Genomic DNA, 15,893 nt, shown 5'->3' with positions numbered 1-15,893 from the left:
TTTCTCACCCGTACAAAGCGTCATGTGTTTTTCTCTTTTTACTAAATTTTTTCCGACACTCTGGACACACATAGTTTCTAACGAGTATACACTATCATGTGTTTATTCATTTTCCTATGATCTTTTTCTTTTTCCATACTTTGGGCATTCGTCAGGTTTCTCACCTGTACACACCATCATGTGTTTATCCATTTTCCTGTGATTACTGAATCTTTTTCGACACTCTGGGCACTCGAAAGGCTTTTTAGAAGTATATACTACCATCGTGTAGTTATTCATATTTCCATGTTTACTGAAGCTTTTCCCAATCAAAGGAACACTGTAAATAAAAAGATGGCAGTTTCAGCTCCCTGGTAATTATGATGTTAGCTCTCTGGTGTTTATGTTGTTGGCTCTCTGGTATTTATGTTGTTGGCTCTCTGGTATTTATGTTCTTGGCTTTCTATTATATAAAACAGGTGAGGGGGATGTAGGTCACATGTAAGATGTTTGGTCACTGTAAGTAGGGGAAACCGGGATGAGATGCTGGAGCTGTTGTTGTTGTTGTTTAGATTTAGCCATTGAAAACTAAATGCCCGTATAGCACGGGATATAGTGAGTTCGTGTTTTTCTCGAAAACCTTGTTACTGTGATTATTCAGTCAAAGCATTAAATGGAAGTGGAAGTTTCCTTCTTTACCCCCATTTCTTTTTCACTTCTTTTTTTTTAGCACACTGCTTCTAGTCTTGTTTTAATAATAATTTTTTTGTGCTGGATGTAAATTCAGTGTTCACTAGTGTGTCCCATTCTTCAACTACTTTTCTGACCATTCTAGTCAGAAAAGGATTGCTGTGGATTTTGCATCTAATCTAACTGATAATGTTAATTGAATGTTGAGTTTGATGCGCAGGGCTTCAGTTGTTTCACATTCCAACAAGTAGTATAATAATGACGCCTCTGCATATGTTCCACAGATATGACATTCTTTAACTATTAGACAAAGGAGCATAAGAATAAAGGTAACTGCAGAGGGCCTTTTGGCCCATACGATGCTTCTCCTATTTATAACCACCCAATCCCACTCATATGTGTCCAACACACGATTGAGACAATCAAGGGAACCCCACCTACACTACGTTACATGGTAATTGCTTCCACAAATCAACAACCATGTTACCGAATTAGTATTAACACAGTTTTTTTTAAACCAAAACTTATTCATTTATACCTATTGTTCCGGGTCCTGACTTGTGTGATTCTTTTTATACCATATTAATATCTCCTTTGTTATGGCCCTTCATTAACTTGTTTTACTGTACACTTCAATCAGTTATGATTAGTAAGAATTTAAAACCAAAGGATCAATGCATGAATGTTCGTAATAAGCAAATAGGACACTGGGATTTATTAATCGAAGTATTAGTAACAAGACACCTGGTGTTGTTCTTCAGCAATATCTTAGCTATATATATAGGTAAATATAGATATATAGCTACATATAGATTTATAGCTATAGCTATAACCAATGGGGATATGGTTAGGCCCCATTTAGATTATGCAGTTCAGTTTTGGTCGCAGTACTATGGAATGGATATAAATTTACCTGAACGTGTCCAGCGTAGGATGAAAAAGTTAAATCCCCAAATTAGAAATCTTTCCTACGAAGAAAGATTAACACAGCTTAAATTGCATTCACTGGAAAGGCAAAGAGTTAGGGGGTGACATGATAGAGGTTTACAAGTGGATGAATGGACATAACAAAGGGGATATTAATGGAGTATTAAAAGTATCAACACAAGATAGAACGCGAAACAATAGGTATAAATTGGAAAAGTTTAGATTTAGGAAAGACTTGGGTAAATACAGGGTTGTTGATTTGTGGAACCAGTACCGCGTGAAGGTGTGGAGGTGGGGTCCCTCGATTGTTTCAAGCGTGGGTTGGACATGTATATGAGACGGATTAAGAACATAAGAACAAAGGCAACTGCAGAAGGCCTATTGGCCCATACGAGGCAGCTCCAATTTATAACCACCCAATCCCACTCATATACTTGTCCAACCCGCGCTTGAAACAGTCGAGGGACCCCACCTCCACCACGTTACGTGGTAATTGGTTTCAACAAATCAACAACCCTGTTACCGAACCAGTATTTACCCAAGTCTTTCCTAAATCTAAACTTAGAACTAAACTTGGATTGGGTGGTTATAAATAGGAGCAGCCTCGTATTGACCAATAGGCTCTCTGAATTTACCTTTCTTTTTATGTTTTTCTCAAACACAGTTAATTCTATGACTTTCTGGAGAATGTAATTTAAGCTTGGTCAATCTTTCTTCATAAGACAGGTTTCTAATTTGAGGGATTAATTTGTCAACCCTCGCTGGACGCATTCTATTGAATTTAGATCCATTTTATAGTACGGAGTATAGCCAAAACTGAACTGCATAACCTAAATAAAAACATAGGAAGAAAGGTAACTGCAGAAGGCCTATTGGCCCATACGAGTCAGCTGCTGTTTATAACAACGCTATCCCACTCATATACATGTCCAACCCACGTTTCAAACAATCGCGGGACCTCCACCAACTTACGCGGTAACTGGTTGCACAAATCAACAACCCTATTACCCACCAGTATTTACTCAAGTCTTTCCAAAATCTAAACATACTCAGTTTATACCTCACTGTGTATGTATATACCTCAAAACATTGGTTCCTGTTTTTTCTTGTGCTGATATTTTATAATACCCTATTAATATCTCCTTTGTTATATCAATTCATCCACTTGTAAACCTCCATCATATCAACCCTAACTCTTCGTCTTTACAGTGAATGCAATATAAGTCAACAAATCCACAAGGACCCTGATGAGGGTTCGAACCTACGTTCGAGAGGATCCCAGACGCTGTCTTAATTGTGATTTATGTGTGTAATGCAATTTAAGCTTCATATGACAGGTAACTAATTTGGGGAATTAACTTTGTCATCCTACGCTAAACACCTTCAAGTGAGTTTATATCCATTCTATAGTACGGCAAGCAAAATTGAACTGCATAATCAAAAGGGGCCTAACCAGATAAAGATATAACTGAAGAACAACACCAGGTGCCTTGTTACTAACGTCCTGTGTCCTTTTTGCCGTATTACGAACATTCATGCATTGATCTTATGTTTTTAAATTCTTACTAATCATAATCATAAGCTATTAGGACAATATCTAACTCTGGCCCCAGACATCACTCGGTACCATTACTCAAATTAATATGTTAGATATTAAGTCCCTGCACATCCTCTAAGGGGCCATGGTACCCGAAAATCCGATGAAAAATGGAATATATACGAAAATTACGAAAAATACTACAACGTTCTGGCAACACTGTGGTCCAAACCGTTTAATGATATCTTGAAAAATAACGTAATTAGAGTCAAATTTCCCGCTGCAACTTTCGTGAATCTGGTCTTCGCGGCGTGAGTGCGCCGCGGGGTATTGTATCTTACGTTGTAGATGTCTTATTTTTCGTAATGGCGTTGAAAATAACATGTTATGCATAAAATGAATATAAACTCACACATATGGCAACAGTATCGAGTGACAGAGAGGGTGCAGCCCCCCTCAGTGACTGTGTCTGTCATGGAGAGAGGATGTATGCTGACGCGCTCTCACAATATCTCCCAGAACATGCTATTTTTGCTATTTGTACTGCAATATGACTTACCAAACGAACAAGAGAAAAGCATTGACAGCTAGATGCATGCGAGCTCTCCATACGAGCTGGCCGCAATGCGTAAATAACCAGTCACGAGTGACGCAGGTAGAGTAACTTGTCGCGTGCGCTACGCAACTCCAACTTTTACAACTAGATCTGCCTTCACAGCCTTTATTTATTATTCAATTTACATGAAACTTGCACATTATATGTAGAGTTTATGCCTCTACAAACTCAAGTGGATTTTCTTATCTACGTAGATTTATTGATTTTATAAATAATGATACACTTCATTTTGTTGCATACGTTTTTGGGAAACTTTTAAAAATCTGTATTATTGCACTAAATACATCTGGGATAAAGATCATACTAGACAATCTTTATTATATAGTAAGGTCATAGCGAGTGTCGTAGAAATGATTTTGGTTCACAATTGTGGGCTGTGAGAGCAATTGAACATTGTTGAAAAATATTTATTTTTTTTATTTCTCCATCTCTATTTAGGCTGAGATGCTGAAACTTGGCTTAGGTGCAGCACCTTTCACATGTATCAGGATAATAAATTATGAATACCCTAAAACAACTTTAATATTTCGGGGGAGATGCCCCCTAATGTGTATTTTATATATATAAAACGCTGAACTGTAATGTCAATCCTGACCTTAAAAGCTTCCTAGAAGGTTGTAACAGATCCCATGAGCACCACACCAGAAACAAATACCTATTTGATATTGCAAGAGTACGACTTAGTCAAACTAGAAATGCTTTACAAATCAAGGGACCTCGAATGGGGAATGACCTTCCCAATTATGTTAAAGACTGTACCTCTCCCAACAAGTTCAAGATAAAAACTAAGTACAAACTAATTAACTCAATGTAACCTACTTCACCCCCAAAATGTCAACCCATGTCTTCTTGTTTAAACAATACTGATTGTTGACCAAATTGTATTTTTGTTTTTTTTTTCTGCCATGTTTTCCCCCTCCCCCTCCCCTTTTTTACATTTTTGTTCTTATTTTTTCTCAACACAATTTATACTTTAATCTCAATTAGTATTAAGTTTTAGTCTTAGTGTTTTTCCTGCCCGAAACGCTTTTCGTTATAGTATCTATTGGAATTGTATGTGCTAGCTCTATCTATAAATCCATCAACTTTTGTATCTTACCTTGTATGTATGGACTTTATCTGAATAAATATTTGTATTTGTTGTATAACTCCCAAACCTCTTTCGCAATCTCAACACCATCTCACTCTTATCTTATAACTCTTTCATCATTTCCTAGCCTCAAAACCTTACATTTGTCAACATTTAAACTGCATCTGCTAAGCTTTTGACCATTTCTAAACCCTAAGATCGTCTTGAAGTGATTGTAAGGCTTTTTCCGTGTTTATTGCCCTCCAGGTTTTAGTATCATCAGCAAATTTGAAAATGTTGCTGCTCAAACCTGAATCTAAATCATTTATATATATTATGAATAACAGAGGTACCAGGACAGAGCGTTAAGGCACTCCACTTACATTTCCCTACTCCACTTACATTTCCTGTACTTAATCCCATTTGTACTAACTTTCTGTTTCCTTTGGTACAGCCATCCAACTTAAAATAGCACCCCCCAATACCATGACCCTCTATCTTTTTAACCAGTCTTCCATGTGGCACTCTATCAAAAACTTTGCTAAAGTCAAGGTACACAGCTATGCTGATATAAAATGATAGCAAATTTGAATTATTTACTAATTTATGTTTTTCAAGATGATAATGAATGGTATTTGCGAAAATCGATTCAAGTAACTATTCCAAAATTGACGTTAGGCTAATTGGCATATTGTTTGATGCAAGTTATCTATCTCCTTTCTTAAAAATTGGTACACATTAGCAGCCATCCACGACTCTGGCACTCTGCCTGACTCTAATGATTTATTATATGTGGTAGACAAGGGATCGCAAAGCTCCTCTTAGCATTCTTTGGGCACCCTGGTAAACACTTCGGCGGGCCCTGGGGATTTGTTTGATTTGAGTTTCACTATTGTTTAATAACATCATCCCTCCTAAGTGTTAAACTAGTCAACCATTCCGCGTTCTCTCTCACTTAGACTTATTCGGCCGAAGGCATAGAGTTACGTTCCTCTTTAGTAAATACAGATAAAATATTTATTAAAAGTACTATTTATCTTTTCGTCATTATCTGTCCTATCTGGGCTATGGTGAGCCTGTACGTGGAGGGTCTTTGGAACTATTATCTGTATCAATAGCTGATACAAGAGGTCTGGGGTCTTCATGGTGGTTTTCAGTCCTAGAGGGCAAGCTGTCCTAGTTTTGGAACTGGTGGGATTAGTGTTGACCTCTAGGTCTTCCGACAGCCGTGCTGTCGTTGGAGTTTGGTGTGGTGGCCTCCATGAGGAGGTCTTGTACCGAGTAGGTGTCGTATTTGTTGTGCGGCGGTGGAGCTACTAAGAAATCCTACTTTCTTAGTAGGTTTCCTAGTCTGAGGAGTCCGTAATCTCCGTAGTTGGTGTTGAACAGTCGAAAATTGAGAGATTACTCAAGTAAATCAGCTGCTCACTTACTGATACCAACCAGCTGGGATACCTTAGGAAATATAACTGGTTTCAAGATTCTATTTTTTTACATATAAGATAAGTTATCACAAAACCCTTTTTAATCCTGAAAATAACAAGTTATCAAAAAATGTTTAATTGAAACATTAAGAGAAACAAATAATTTGGAGATGGAATAAAACAATATATTTTGGGATGAAATTAGATTTTTATTGCTTTCACCAGGACTATACATGGCATGATTTAACAAATCATCTAGTGCATAAAAATTCGTTAGTTTTCTTGTGCTATATATAAAAGGACTCATATTTCTAATACGATATATGCATGCACCTTCATGTGTTAATTCGTATTTCCAAGATAGCAAAAACTTTTTCCACACTGGGGACAATTGTAAAAGGTCTCACCAGTATAAACACGTTTATGTTTCATTGTACCACTGTGATCAATGATCTTTTTAGCGCAATGGTCATTCCTTAACGATTTCTCACCGGAATGCAGCAGTGTCTGTCCATATTTCCCAATTTATAAAAACGTTTTCCACACTCGAGACATTCGTTAGGTTTTTCACCTGTATGTACCATTCTGTGAATCTTCAGAGATACTTTTTCTCTGAAACTTCTGGAGTCTTCATGGTGGTTCAGAAACCACATTCTGGACACTCATGAGATTTCTCACCCGTACAAAGCGTCATGTGTTTTTCTCTTTACTAAATCTTTTCCGACACTCTGGACACACATGGTTTCTAACGAGTATACACTATCATATGTTTAATCATTTTCCTATGATCTTTTTCTTTTTCCATACTTTGGGCATTCGTCAGGTTTCTCACCTGTACACACCATCATGTGTTTATCCATTTTCCTGTGATTACTGAATCTTTTTCGACACTCTGGGCACTCGAAAGGCTTTTTAGAAGTATATACTACCATCGTGTAGTTATTCATATTTCTATGTTTACTGAAGCTTTTCCCAATCAAAGGAACACTGTAAATAAAGAGGTGGCAGTTTCAGCTCCCTGGTAATTATGATGTTAGCTCTCTGGTGTTTATGTTGTTGGCTCTCTGGTATTTGTGTTGTTGGCTCTCTGGTATTTATGTTCTTGGCTTTCTATTATATAAAACAGGTGAGGGGGATGTAGGTCACATGTAAGATGTTTGGTCACTGTAAGTAGGGGAGACTGGGATGAGATGCTGGAGCTGTTGTTGTTGTTGTTTAGATTTAGCTATTGAAAACTAAATGCCCGTATAGCACGGGATATAGTGAGTTCGCCAATGAGTTCGTGTTTTTCTCGAAAACCTTGTTACTGTGATATTTCAGTCAAAGCGTTAAATGGAAGTGGAAGTTTCCTTCTTTACCCCCATTTCTTTTTCACTTCTTTTTTTAGCACACTGCTTCTAGTCTTGTTTTAATAATAATTTTTTGGTGGTGGATGTAGATTCAGTGTTCACTAGTGTGTCCCATTCTTCAACTACTTTTCTGACCATTATAGTCAGAAAAGGATTTATCTTGAGATTATCTTGAGATGATTTCGGGGCTTTAGTGTCCCCGCGGCCCGGTCTTCGACCAGGCCTCCACCCCCAGGAAGCAGCCCATGACAGCTGACTAACACCCAGGTACCTATTTACTGCTAGGTAACAGGGGCATAGGGTGAAAGAAACTCTGCCCAATGTTTCTCGCCGGCGCCTGGGATCGAACCCAGGACCACAGGATCACAAGTCCCGCGTGCTGTCCGCTCGGCCGACCGGCTCCATACAGCAGTACCAATTTCTACCATCTAATTGGTCATTTTGTCTGTATTTATGATGGTCCACATAGTTACAAATCTTATAATCTAAACAGTAGGATGGGTTGGAATTTTAATTATGCCCGGTAACCATTTCATTAAAAATAGTAAAGGATTTAAGAAAAAAATGCCGACTTCTATTTTCAACATATTTTAAGCAACATAGAATGGTAGACACAAAGAATCCGTCTAAAGCCTAACAAACTGCATTTGTCAGAAGGTGAACTCAATATGACATTTGCAGAAAAAAAGTCTTCATTAAAATTGCACCCTTCAGCATACAAAGTATGTGATGTCTATATATTGTCCGACTCTTCTTTGAATACTAAGCTCCAAAATGAACTTCTTGACCACTTGCTAAAAGACTATTGGACTTTCCTATAAAAAGTAAGTGATACAGATTCACTTTAATAGAAATATTATGCTATCTTTTGCATATGGTTACATCACTGCCATACTAATTAACATGCTACACTTGCTCAGCCACACCTATCAAAACAACCTTGCTCTTTAGTTTAATCTTCTTAAATGCACAAAAAGTAACTTTCAAACACAGAAAAAATTAACCCCCTAGCTGCCTCTGCTGATTTCAATAATGTATGAACATTTTTAGACAAGTATTGTCAATTATAAAGCAGAACTCCAATGTTCAATGGGAAAAAGCTTATTGGATTGCTGTGGATTTTGCATCTAATCTAACAGATAATGTTAATTGAATGTTGAGTTTGATGCGCAGGGCTTCAGTTGTTTCACATTCCAACAAGTAGTATAATAATGACGCCTCTGCATATGTTCCACAGATAAGACATTCTTTAACTATTAGACAAAGGAGCATAAGAATAAAGGTAACTGCAGAGGGCCTTTTGGCCCATACGATGCTTCTCCTATTTATAACCACCCAATCCCACTCATATATGTGTCCAACACACGATTGAGACAATCAAGGGACCCCCACCTACACTACGTTACATGGTAATTGCTTCCACAAATCAACAACCATGTTACCGAACTAGTATTAACACAGTTTTTTTATAAACCAAAACTTATTCATTTATACCTATTGTTCCGGGTCCTGACTTGTGTGATTCTTTTTATACCATATTATTATCTCCTTTGTTATGGCCTTTCATTAACTTGTTTTACTGTACACTTCAATCAGTTATGATTAGTAAGAATTTAAAACCAAAGGATCAATGCATGAATGTTCGTAATAAGCAAATAGGACACTGGGATTTATTAATCGAAGTATTAGTAACAAGACACCTGGTGTTGTTCTTCAGCAATATCTTAGCTATATATATAGGTAAATATAGATACATATTGATATATAGCTATAGCTATAACCAATGGGGCTATGGTTAGGCCCCTTTTAGATTATGCAGTTCAGTTTTGGTCGCAGTACTATGGAATGGATATAAATTTACTTGAACGTGTCCAGCGTAGGATGAAAAAGTTAATTCCCCAAATTAGAAATCTTTCCTATGAAGAAAGATTAACACAGCTTAAATTGCATTCACTGGAAAGGCAAAGAGTTAGGGGGTGACATGATAGAGGTTTACAAGTGGATGAATGGACATAACAAAGGGGATATTAATGGAGTATTAAAAGTATCAACACAAGATAGAACGCGAAACAATAGGTATAATTTGGAAAAATTTAGATTTAGGAAAGACTTGGGTAAATACAGGGTTGTTAATTTGTGGAACCAGTTACCGCGTAAAGGTGTGGAGGTGGGGTCCCTCGATTGTTTCAAGCGTGGGTTGGACATGTATATGAGACGGATTAAGAACATAAGAACAAAGGCAACTGCAGAAGGCCTATTGGCCCATACGAGGCAGCTCCAATTTATAACCACCCAATCCCACTCATATACTTGTCCAACCCGCGCTTGAAACAATCGAGGGACCCCACCTCCACCACGTTACGTGGTAATTGGTTTCAACAAATCAACAACCCTGTTACCGAACCAGTATTTACCCAAGTCTTTCCTAAATCTAAACTTAGAACTAAACTTGGATTGGGTGGTTATAAATAGGAGCAGCCTCGTATTGACCAATAGGCCCTCTGAATTTACCTTTCTTTTTATGTTTTTCTCAAACACAGTTAATTCTTTGACTTTCTGGAGAATGTAATTTAAGCTTGGTCAATCTTTCTTCATAAGACAGGTGTCTAATTTGAGGGATTAATTTGTCAACCCTCGCTGGACGCATTCTATTGAATTTAGATCCATTTTATAGTACGGAGTATAGCCAAAACTGAACTGCATAACCTAAATAAAAACATAGGAAGAAAGGTAACTGCAGAAGGCCTATTGGCCCATACGAGTCAGCTGCTGTTTATAACAACGCAATCACCACTCATATACATGTCCAACCCACGTTTCAAACAATCGCGGGACCTCCACCAACTTACGCGGTAACTGGTTGCACAAATCAACAACCCTATTACCCACCAGTATTTACTCAAGTCTTTCCAAAATCTAAACATACTCAGTTTATACCTCACTGTGTATGTATATACCTCAAAACATTGGTTCCTGTTTTTTCTTGTGCTGATACTTTATAATACCCTATTAATATCTCCTTTGTTATATCAATTCATCCACTTGTAATCTTCCATCATATCAACCCTAACTCTTCGTCTTTACAGTGAATGCAATATAAGTCAACAAATCCACAAGGACCCTGATGAGGGTTCGAACCTACGTTCGAGAGGATCCCAGACGCTGCCTTAATTGTGATTTATGTGTGTAATGCAATTTAAGCTTCATATGACAGGTAACTAATTTGGGGAATTAACTTTGTCATCCTACGCTAAACACCTTCAAGTGAATTTATATCCATTCTATAGTACGGCAAGCAAAATTGAACTGCATAATCAAAAGGGGCCTAACCAGATAAAGATATAACTGAAGAACAACACCAGGTGTCTTGTTACTAACGTCCTGTGTCCTTTTTGCCGTATTACGAACATTCATGCATTGATCTTATGTTTTTAAATTCTTACTAATCATAAGCTATTAGGACAATATCTAACTCTGGCCCCAGACATCACTCGGTACCATTACTCAAATTAATATGTTAGATATTAAGTCCCTGCACATCCTCTAATGTGTATTTTATATATATAAAACGCTGAACTGTAATGTCAATCCTGACCTTAAAAGCTTCCTAGAAGGTTGTAACAGATCCCATGAGCACCACACCAGAAACAAATACCTATTTGATATTGCAAGAGTACGACTTAGTCAAACTAGAAATGCTTTACAAATCAAGGGACCTCGAATGGGGAATGACCTTCCCATCTATGTTAAAGACTGTACCTCTCCCAACCAGTTCAAGATAAAAACTAAGTACAAACTAATTAACTCAATGTAACCTACTTCACCCCCAAAATGTCAACCATGTCTTCTTGTTTAAACAATACTGATTGTTGACCAAATTGTATTTTTGTTTTTTTTTCTGCCATGTTTTCCCCTCCCCCTCCCCTTTTTTAATTTTTTTCTTATTTTTTCTCAACACAATTTACACTTTAATCTCAATTAGTATTAAGTTTTAGTCTTAGTGTTTTTCCTGCCCGAAACGCTTTTCGTTATAATATCTATTGGAATTGTATGTGCTAGCTCTATCTATAAATCCATCAACTTTTGTATCTTACCTTGTATGTATGGACTTTATCTGAATAAATATTTGTATTTGTTGTATAACTCCCAAACCTCTTTCGCAATCTCAACACCATCTCACTCTTATCTTATAACTCTTTCATCATTTCCTAACCTCAAAACCTTACATTTGTCAACATTTAAACTGCATCTGCTAAGCTTTTGACCATTTCTAAACCCTAAGATCGTCTTGAAGTGATTGTAAGGCTTTTTCCGTGTTTATTGCCCACCAGGTTTTAGTATCATCAGCAAATTTGAAAATGTTGCTGCTCAAACCTGAATCTAAATCATTTATATATATTATGAATGACAGAGGTACCAGGACAGAGCGTTAAGGCACTCCACTTACATTTACCCACTCTGACTTTATCCCATTTGTACTAACTTTCTGTTTCCTTTGGTACAGCCATCCAACTTAACATAGCACCCCCCAATTCCATGACCCTCTATCTTTTTAACCAGTCTTCCATGTGGCACTCTATCAAAAACTTTGCTAAAGTCAAGGTACACAGCTATGCTGATATAAAATGATAGCAAATTTGAATTATTTACTAATTTATGTTTTTCAAGATGATAATGAATGGTATTTGCGAAAATCGATTCAAGTAACTATTCCAAAATTAACGTTAGGCTAATTGGCAGATTGTTTGATGCTAGTTATCTATCTCCTTTCTTAAAAATTGGTACACATTAGCAGCCATCCACGACTCTGGCACTCTGCCTGACTCTAATGATTTATTATATGTGGTAGACAAGGGATCGCAAAGCTCCTCTTAGCATTCTTTGGGCACCCTGGTAAACACTTCGGCGGGCCCTGGGGATTTGTTTGATTTGAGTTTGACTATTGTTTAATAACATCATCCCTCATAAGTGTTAAACTAGTCAACCATTCCGCGTTCTCTCTCACTTAGACTTATTCGGCCGAAGGCATAGAGTTACGTTCCTCTTTAGTAAATACAGATAAAATATTTATTAAAAATACTATTTATCTTTTCGTCATTATCTGTACTATCTGGGCTATGGTGAGCCCGTACGTGGAGGGTCTTTGGAACTATTATCTGTATCAATAGCTGATACAAGAGGTCTGGGGTCTTCATGGTGGTTTTCAGTCCTAGAGGGCAAGCTGTCCTAGTTATGGAACTGGTGGGATTAGTGTTGACCTCTAGGCCTTCCGACAGCCGTGCTGTCGTTGGAGTTTGGTGTGGTGGCCTCCATGAGGAGGTCTTGTACCGAGTAGGTGTCGTATTTGTTGTGCGGCGGTGGAGCTACTAAGAAATCCTACTTTCTTAGTAGGTTTCCTAGTCTGAGGAGTCCGTAATCTCCGTAGTTGGTGTTGAACTGTCGAAAATTGAGAGATTACTCAAGTAAATCAGCTGCTCACTTACTGATACCAACCAGCTGGGATACCTTAGGAAATATAACTGGTTTCAAGATTCTATTTTTTTACATATAAGATAAGTTATCACAAAACCCTTTTTAATCCTGAAAATAACAAGTTATCAAAAAATGTTTAATTGAAACATTAAGAGAAACAAATAATTTGGAGATGGAATAAAACAATATATTTTGGGATGAGATTAGATTTTTATTGCTTTCACCAGGACTATACATGGCATGATTTAACAAATCATCTAGTGCATAAAAATTCGTTAGTTTTCTTGTGCTATATATAAAAGGACTCATATTTCTAATACGATATATGCATGCACCTTCATGTGTTAATTCGTATTTCCAAGATAGCAAAAACTTTTTCCACACTGGGGACAATTGTAAAAGGTCTCACCAGTATAAACACGTTTATGTTTCATTGTACCACTGTGATCAATGATCATTTTAGCGCAATGGTCATTCCTTAACGATTTCTCACCGGAATGCAGCAGTGTCTGTCCATATTTCACAATTTATAAAAACGTTTTCCACACTCGAGACATTCGTTAGGTTTTTCACCTGTATGTCTCATTCTGTGAATCTTCAGAGATACTTTTTCTCTGAAACTTCTGGAGTCTTCATGGTGGTTCAGAAACCACATTCTGGACACTCATGAGATTTCTCACCCGTACAAAACGTCATGTGTTTTTCTCTTTTTACTAAATCTTTTCGACACTCTGGACACACATGGTTTCTAACGAGTATACACTATCATGTGTTTATTCATTTTCCTATGATCTTTTTCTTTTTCCATACTTTGGGCATTCGTCAGGTTTCTCACCTGTACACACCATCATGTGTTTATCCATTTTCCTGTGATTACTGAATCTTTTTCGACACTCTGGGCACTCGAAAGGCTTTTTAGAAGTATATACTACCATCGTGTAGTTATTCATATTTCTATGTTTACTGAAGCTTTTCCAAATCAAAGGAACACTGTAAATAAAGAGATGGCAGTTTCAGCTCCCTGGTAATTATGTTGTTGGCTCTCTGGTATTTATGTTGTTGGCTCTCTGGTATTTATGTTCTTGGCTTTCTATTATATAAAACAGGTGAGGGGGATGTAGGTCACATGCAAGATGTTTGGTCACTGTAAGTAGGGGAGACCGGGATGAGATGCTGGAGCTGTTGTTGTTGTTTAGATTTAGCTATTGAAAACTAACAGCCCGTATAGCACGGGATATAGTGAGTTCGCCAATGAGTTCGTGTTTTTCTCGAAAACCTTGTTACTGTGATATTTCAGTCAAAGCGTTAAATGGAAGTGGAAGTTTCCTTCTTTACCCCCATTTCTTTTTCACTTCTTTTTTTAGCACACTGCTTCTAGTCTTGTTTTAATAATAATTTTTTGGTGGTGGATGTAGATTCAGTGTTCACTAGTGTGTCCCATTCTCAACTACTTTTCTGACCATTATAGTCAGAAAAGGATTGCTGTGGATTTTGCATCTAATCTAACTGATAATGTTAATTGAATGTTGAGTTTGATGCGCAGGGCTTCAGTTGTTTCACATTCCAACAAGTAGTATAATAATGACGCCTCTGCATATGTTCCACAGATATGACATTCTTTAACTATTAGACAAAGGAGCATAAGAATAAAGCTAACTGCAGAGGGCCTTTTGGCCCATACGATGCTTCTCCTATTTATAACCACCCAATCCCACTCATATATGTGTCCAACACACGATTGAGACAATCAAGGGACCCCCACCTACACTACGTTACATGGCAATTGCTTCCACAAATCAACAACCATGTTACCGAACTAGTATTAACACAGTTTTTTTATAAACCAAAACTTATTCATTTATACCTATTGTTCCGGGTCCTGACTTGTGTGATTCTTTTTATACCATATTAATATCTCCTTTGTTATGGCCCTTCATTAACTTGTTTTAATGTACACTTCAATCAGTTATGATTAGTAAGAATTTAAAACCAAAGGATCAATGCATGAATGTTCGTAATAAGCAAATAGGACACTGGGATTTATTAATCGAAGTATTAGTAACAAGATACCTGGTGTTGTTCTTCAGCAATATCTTAGCTATATATATAGGTAAATATAGATATATAGCTACATATAGATATATAGCTATAGCTATAACCAATGGGGCTATGGTTAGGCCCCATTTAGATTATGCAGTTCAGTTTTGGTCGCAGTACTATGGAATGGATATAAATTTACTTGAACGTGTCCAGCGTAGGATGAAAAAGTTAATTCCCCAAATTAGAAATCTTTCCTATGAAGAAAGATTAACACAGCTTAAATTGCATTCACTGGAAAGGCAAAGAGTTAGGGGGTGACATGATAGAGGTTTACAAATGGATGAATGGACATAACAAAGGGGATATTAATGGAGTATTAAAAGTATCAACACAAGATAGAACGCGAAACAATAGGTATAAATTGGAAAAGTTTAGATTTAGGAAAGACTTGGGTAAATACAGGGTTGTTGATTTGTGGAACCAGTTACCGCGTAAAGGTGTGGAGGTGGGGTCCCTCGATTGTTTCAAGCGTGGGTTGGACATGTATATGAGACGGATTAAGAACATAAGAACAAAGGCAACTGCAGAAGGCCTATTGGCCCATACGAGGCAGCTCCAATTTATAACCACCCAATCCCAGTCATATACTTGTCCAACCCGCGCTTGAAACAATCGAGGGACCCCACCTCCACCACGTTACGCGGTAATTGGTTTCAACAAATCAACAACCCTGTTACCGATCCAGTATTTACCCAAGTCTTTCCTAAATCTAAACTTAGAACTAAACTTG

The sequence above is a fragment of the Procambarus clarkii genome, chromosome 3, assembly GCF_040958095.1.
Source record: "Procambarus clarkii isolate CNS0578487 chromosome 3, FALCON_Pclarkii_2.0, whole genome shotgun sequence".
NCBI classification, from domain to species: Eukaryota; Metazoa; Arthropoda; class Malacostraca; order Decapoda; family Cambaridae; genus Procambarus; species Procambarus clarkii.
The sequence above is the reverse complement of the archived record's forward strand: the minus strand, read 5'-3'. Positions refer to the sequence as shown.